Raw genomic sequence first — 7,477 nt, forward strand, 5'->3', positions numbered from 1 at the left:
TCACTAACCCACAGCATCAGGAGCTGTAATTTGTTTCTAGATATAGATTTAAAATAAAAGAAACAATACTTCCTATTATGTGCCCTTTGAAGGATAAGATTTGTTTCCACAGAAAATGGGATATGGAAGAACATACAAAAATGCACTAAGATATCAAGCAGAACTTAGCCCACTAATGTGGATTTCATTTCACAGTATTTACAGATGTCACTGCCAGAAGTATTTCTGGTTCTTGAAACCTGTCTATGTCATACAGTGGTGATGGGTTTTTCTGCCCCAGTTAAAAAATATATAGGTCATTTCAAAGAGGGCGCATGGGGCTGTGAAACCAGGAGCTCTTAACTCTACAACCAAAGCTTGAAATTCTTCACAGGATGCTATAGTCACTCAAAAGGGCTAAGTTTTTATGAGGAGATATAAGATGTAGCCACTCATAATCATGACAGTTCACTCATAATAATCCATGATTGGTCATCTGTGAAAGTAAATAAATGTCTCAAAGTTTTAAAAATATATCATTCTCACACCCAGTTGCACATAGTAATAGTAGATAGGTAGAACATGGAATAGTCATCGTAACTAGGTAACTGGAATTTACATTAGAACCTGAACTTCAACAAATAGTTTCTTCTTATCCTCCTAACTCACCTCTTAGATGCGCTAACAAAGACCAAAATTACCAATGTGGATCATATATCCTTGTTGGAGGAGGTCATAAAGAGGACATGACCACAGGGTGACCCAAGAACTGGTCTCCAGCAATTGAAGCAACAGCTCCTTACTCCCGCCCTTATCCTTGGAATGTACATTCTGCCCACCGTTCCTGCACTCAGAGCCACTTCAAGGATGCAGCCTTGGGAAAGTAAGATGTTATTGAGACCATCTGGACTGAGTACCTGACTGAACCCCATTAAGGCCTCTCTATAAACTCTGAGGACTCTGGCAGGTGGGTGCAGAGACCTACTCATCCTGCAGCCACTCAAGACAAGACTCATATGTAAGTTCCTTTGCTTATTGAAACTACCACCTACCAATCTGAAGTGATCAGCCTTTTTCTTCAATGTACTGGGACCAGTTTTCAATTTTACCCAGGGAACTCCCTAAGTTGAGAATCAACATTCCCTTGTCTCCACCAAACCAGTTTCTCTCTGGCAATGGCTCTAATGATGAGTAAAGTCCAAGTAGTAGAATGAGAGAGAAACAGGAACCCTCCAATATCCAGAAACTTAAAGTTTTCTGTGAACAAGTACAAAGGAACTACAGCTTAAGTATCAGCGCCGTGAAATCCCCATTACCCACCCCCAGCCCTACCTAGCTTGGCAGAGTTTCTGCTTTAATCCTTCCGAGGGAAGCATGAGACTGCTCCTTGGAAAGGCCAGTGCAGTTCAGAAACACGGGCACATTTCCCACCAGAAGAACAATCCAGATGACAAGAACCTCATCTCTGGCCTTGGTGCTTACGGTACTCAGGGCAGTCAAGTTCCCTCAATCCCACAGACCATGTGGTCGGGGTGGTGCCCAGTGTAGCGCCACTGCTTAGCTTTAAAGTGGCCTCTTCCCACTGTCTGAAAGCTAACCAAATGCTTTAGAAATAAAGCACAGTATCTTTCTACTCTTTGAGCTTCAGATACTGCAAAAATGGAATCAACTGCTTCTAGTGGAGCCCTAGGCTAATTTGATTCTAAATAATTCACTGTTTTCTGGTCATCTCGTTATTGTGCTCCCACCCTTATGCAGTCTCCTACCTGAAAACATTCACACACACACACACACACGCGCACACACACACACACACACACACACACACACACACACTCCTTTTCTTTTACTCCATGTATTTCCAAATATTTAAGCGGGATGAAAGTGAGCTGGCTAAACCAGGCTTGAGCAGGACAGCTGAAGCTGTCACGGAGCTATCTATCTCCCCTTGACATATAAGTCGGCCAAATTGCCATAGTCAAGTAGCAATCATTTGTCTTTTCCCTCATCTCCTCAGAGCAGAATCCGATGCTCAGGGTGGTTTTAGAATATGGACAGGGGTCTCCACAGTCAGGAAAAGACATCTGATGCCTTCCCTTCCCCTCCCCCAAACCATGTTCAGCAGTTGTGACTCCTCTAAGGCTTGCATGCGGGTCTCCAGAGGTGAAAAGAGCATGGATTAGCCCACTGTGCTGCCTTGCCCACAGCATAGTATAATATTAATTAGTCACCTTCCTTATTATTCAGTCAAAATATGCCAGACTGAAATAAATTACATTCTTAGCACATATTTCACACCCTTGGATCAAGTCTTGCAAGGGTTTTCTTTTATTATTTATAAGATCATGTGCTGTCTTCCTGCGGAAAATGAGATGGTCTGCATGAGGAAAAAGGTAAAAGAAATGCAGAGAAATGAAACAATCAGATATTCCCTAATGATATTTAAAAATAGAAGATTTGCTACTGTTACATACAGCATGTTCCATCTTTTGAGATATAATGGCTCTCTTGTGGCTTAATGGAGAATTACTTTCAGTAATTGATTATTAAAATTTAAAATTGCTAACCGTCTTCATTATTAGATGAGCGAACATGTTATCCTTGTAATTAAAAAAGCCCGAGACTCACTTTCATCCTGTTGACAGAGCGGGCAGACTGCCTCTGCACTCAGACTTGATGGTTTCAGGCTTCGTGTTTGACAAAAATAACCAGCCAGTCATTTGATGATGAAAATGCAGAACATTCACAGAGACTGAGCAGAAAATATAATGAACAAAAAATAAAATAATAAAAGCCCTACAAGCTAATTAAAGTTTTCAGTCCCAACTCATTAAATGCTCTGCATCACTTATGTGATATTTCAGTGTGCTGTGCTCAGGTAACATGGGCACTGTCATGTTAGTCCAGCCTCCTTCAATGTGCCTTCAGAGAGTATCACAACCTTTCCTCTTCCACCTGTACCAGCGCCTGCCCTTTCACATTTCACCTCGAGATGTTACCATTATAAATCGTTGGTCTGGGCAACTTATTACACAAAGGGGTACTGGAAAAATACAGTGTGATTTCCTGTCCTCTGGATGTGTTTAGGATGTGTCCAGACTGGCATGGAGAGCTCCAAGGTTTAAGCACCCTGCTGAGTCCAAACAGCGGTACCTCAAAATCCCTTGAGAAGTCCCCCATCCCAAGAGAAAAAGCGTTATCAGTCATTTATCCACATACTAGGGGTAGGAAATTTGTCTTGATGGGAGCTTGCATTTCCTTCAATGTTTTCATCATATTAGAGTGTTCCTTTTGTGAAGGCAGCACTCAGTGATCTCCAAAAGGAAATTTTATAACTGTCAATGAAAAGAGCCTATCAAAGGGGACATTTTTCACAACTCAGGTATTAGACAGATGTCAGCCTTTGGGAGAGGAAAATCCAGCAGACTTGAGAAGCACAAATGTGAGTGAAGCAAAGATTTTTGTGCCTGAAGATATATTCTGAAAATCAAGGAAAGCCATCTGAATGTCAGCATTCCTATAAAGTCTCAATTGTTTAGCTCATAAAATCCCCACTCAAATGTTCATTTTTAAAAATGGACTATCAATGACTTTCCAATATTTTCTTAAGATTCAGACCCTCAAGGATGTCCTCTGTGCTTCAACCCAGCCAACCTTGATTATTCTTTAATGCAAATTACTATCCTACCCTTTGTCCACAGTCAGACTATGATATCACTGGGCAATATTAAGATGGTGCTGTAAAGTTATTCTCATTTACTTGTCCTTGTGTTTATCCTCCCAGTTATCTCAAGAGTAAGAGAAACTTCTTTTATTTCTTTTGCTATTTTCACTTACCTGCGTAGCCCCTTACCTGATATCAAACTCAGCCAGACATCAGGTCTACCACCCATCTTATTTGCTTTCTGTGTTAGATATGAAAGTTTGACAAGAAGCTGAGATATTCCATACTAATTAAATATAACCTTGAATTTAGGACCCATACAGACTAGCTCAGCCTTCTTCAACCACAGAACAATTTTCTCAATTCTCCCAAGGATGGTACATGGCTAGCTGCATTCTAGATGCATATGAGATAAGTAAATTCATTACATGTAATGAACATTAGGGCATAATACTCAAAACTTCTTGAGAAAGGCTGATCTAGATTGTTCTTTCAGATTATCTTCAACAATCTCACAAAGTCATTAATAAATTTTCAAAAATCCTTTCCCTCTTCCATAGCCTTTCTGGCTTTGGTGATGTAACAACTTTCCTCCTGGAATATAAAGTACCAACCAATTTATAAGGCAATCTCACATGTTACCCCCTCATAAACACTCTTGTCTACCCAAACACCATGACACCTTACTTGTACTAATGACACATTTTCACCCTCTATCAGGTACCACTATTAAATCACATGCATTCTGATAGCATAATTCACATTTGAACACTTTCCTACGTCTCACAGCACCTAGCATCTAGTTTTAAATGCCTAAGAGATTACAGTACATATTAACTGAATGAATGAATGAATAGATGAAATCAATAGAATGGGCTAGTGCTGGATTTTTTTCCATTTCTCAATCTCCTTTCTTAAATTTAAATTGAAGGAAAATAGCTACCCAATACAAGTGTACTGATTAACTGTTTACAAAACATTTCTTTCGCATATGGTGATGAAAAACTTATACCCACAAATTCCTGATCTTCCCATCTCAGTTGATGAAAATTTCCCAGTTTCAGTATCTCAGGCCATGATATCTGAGTCATCTTGCCTGTGCCTCTTTCTCTTATACCCCTTACCCTATCCACCAACTGATTTTGTCTGCTCTCTGTCAAAATAGATCCAGACCATTTCTCACCACCTCCACTACTAACAGCTTATTCCAGAGTACCATCATCTACCCCCTAGATTATTCTAATCACCTCCTAAGGTCCCTCTCTGTTTACTGCCAGAAATATTCCATTACAGCATCTCTTGGTTCAAGTCATTCCTCTGCCCAAATCCTCCAATGTGTCCCGAGTTCATTACAATGGCCTATCAAGTCCTACAAGATCTGCCTGCCCCTTCTCATCTTTCACATCATCCTCTGCTACCCCATCCCTCCCTCACTGTCACCAGGCATTCTGGCCTCCTTGCTCTTCCTCCAACCAGGCATTCTCCTGCCTCAGGAAATGCCTCTTGGCCTTTGCACATGCTCTCCTCTCAGCTTGGATTGCTCTTCACCAACATAGATGGGAGGAGAGGTTTGCTCCCTACTTTCTTCAGTTCACTGTTCAAATATCACCTCACTATTAAGACCTTTGGAAATGTATAAATCTGTTTATTCTACAACTAGTTTAATCCAGTTATTTTATCAAGGCAGTTTTAAAATGGAGAAATCACAAAAGTTGTAAATTGTTTACAGAATATCACCCTATTAGAGAAAAATCCGAACACTGACATAGTTTAGGTGTATGATATGGGCACACGGTGTAGAAGAGCTATGGCTTCCTAGGAGGAGACTGTCTAAAATGCATTTCCCACTCTAGTTTCTTTCTGTCACATTCTTTTCAACTTCCACAAATGCTGAGAATGCCTGAAAAGGGTTCTCAGAAGGCTTCTGACAACTAATTGAAATGATATCTACCACTCCAAATTACCTTCGAACATTGATTCTATCGACCCCATTTTCCTATCAGGAATAGGGCTCTGGAAGGAAGGTAGGGAGGGAAAGGAAAAATTTAAAGAAAGAAAAAAAAACTTTTATTTACTACTGCTTTATTGTCAGACAAATCAGACTGACAACAAAAATTCACTGAGCAGCAAAAGATTTCCCTCCAAGCTTTTGTTTTTGTTTGTGTTCTTATTTTATACTGGTTCTTCCCATACATAATAATGTCCTGGCAGCAATTCAACTGATAATAGCCTCTTGGCATTAAAACAATTTCTGGAAAACATTTCAGTTTTGTTAAATTTTTACAGCCTATCATATTATGGGACCTGGACCAAGGCTAATTTTTGTGGTTGAAGACTTTGTAGTAGCAATTTTCCCTGATTGGCTTCATATAGTAAAAAAAACAAAACAAAAAAGTTTTTCCAAGGATCCCTGAAAATTTGATCTAGATGGAATAGTGGCTGATCCACCCCTTCATTTTAAAGATAAAGATACAAAGACTTAGTGAGATTAAATGATTTGCCCAAGGCATGAGATTTGTTACCAGAGAGCTGGGAATAAAACTCAAGCACTGTGGCATTCACTGTTCCCTCCTCTTCACTGTGTTTGAGCTTTTTTCATTATGGTGCCATTCTGGCACTCACAGTGAAAATCCAACTAGCATTAGCCCTAATGCCTAGGAAGCTGTAATCCAAAACTTGAGACCAAATGGATAACATGAAAATCATCATAGTTGAATTTATGACATATATTTTTCAGTTTACAACTTATAATCTTCAATCAAATCTATCACCTCATTTTATCCTCTAAAGAATGCTCTACAAATTATGTAATAGAAAACATTGCATAAATATGAATAGATAACATTTAAATACTCCAGTGTGCTCTCTGGAAGATGGTCAGGAAAGAAAAGTCACTGTGGTTTCTTACATGTATGAATAAGAAGATGCTCCTACTACATATGCTAGATGCCACTAAACTGGTTTTATGATCAACCTATACATATATATAAAGGTTAAAATTACATACATATGTATTTGTATACATATACATATGTAGAGAGGTGTGTATGTATGTATATGTTTTTTATAAATATATACATGTAATTTCTATTTTTATTTTTGTAGTCATATTTGGAATCCACTAATGCTCTTTGCTATATTCCATGTGTCAGCACAGACGAAAGCCATCTCAGGGCTCTGGAAATGGCAGAGAGTGAATAATTAAGATCAGGCATCAAGACATTGACATGTCATTCACTGGTAACACGGAGGGACGGGATGCCAATAGTACTTTCTAAATATGCCACCAAGGGAGGGATTTCCCAGATCCTTAATAAAATTGGCCCCCATACATAATGGATACTACCAGCTAGTACCTGCTTTCCACTGCCTAGCTTATGTCAAAATTATGAAGGGAAAAAAGAAGAAAAAGGTATTGCCCATTTGCTTATGGAGTATATAACTGTCTATTTTGTGAAATTTGGATGGAGTGAGGCAGGGCCTCTGGCCAAAAGTATATCTCTCAATACCTGTCATACTGCCTGAAATCCCACCATTATCAACTCAATCCTTTGTGTCTTGAATCTTTTTCAGGCCTTAAGCAAACCCATTAAAATGCATATACTTTAAAAAGTGACACAGTCTTCTCACAGATTAGGCCCTTAATTAATGGGACCCAGGATAAACCAGGGATGAGGAGAATGATAGTAGAGGGGTGTTTTTAAAATAATACAACACAAATATACTTCCAGATATGGAAAATTTGCCTGGGGCCATTATACATATCAGAATGTTGAGTGGGACTTTTCTATTTGGGCATTAGGGTCCACAGTTGAATATAACAAACAAAAACTG

At 39.2% G+C, this 7,477-nt stretch overlaps 1 non-coding gene across 1 annotated transcript; it reads left to right on the top strand.

Moving 5' to 3' along the window:
• The first annotated feature begins 293 nt into the window (after positions 1–293).
• On the top strand, positions 294–422 carry LOC132369390 (small nucleolar RNA SNORA25). Its single transcript, XR_009504370.1, has one exon. It is a non-coding gene; the product is annotated as a small nucleolar RNA SNORA25 (small nucleolar RNA).
• Positions 423–7,477: the final 7,055 nt, after the last annotated feature.

Source organism: Balaenoptera ricei, chromosome 7 (assembly GCF_028023285.1).
Source record: "Balaenoptera ricei isolate mBalRic1 chromosome 7, mBalRic1.hap2, whole genome shotgun sequence".
In the NCBI taxonomy this organism is placed as follows: Eukaryota; Metazoa; Chordata; class Mammalia; order Artiodactyla; family Balaenopteridae; genus Balaenoptera; species Balaenoptera ricei.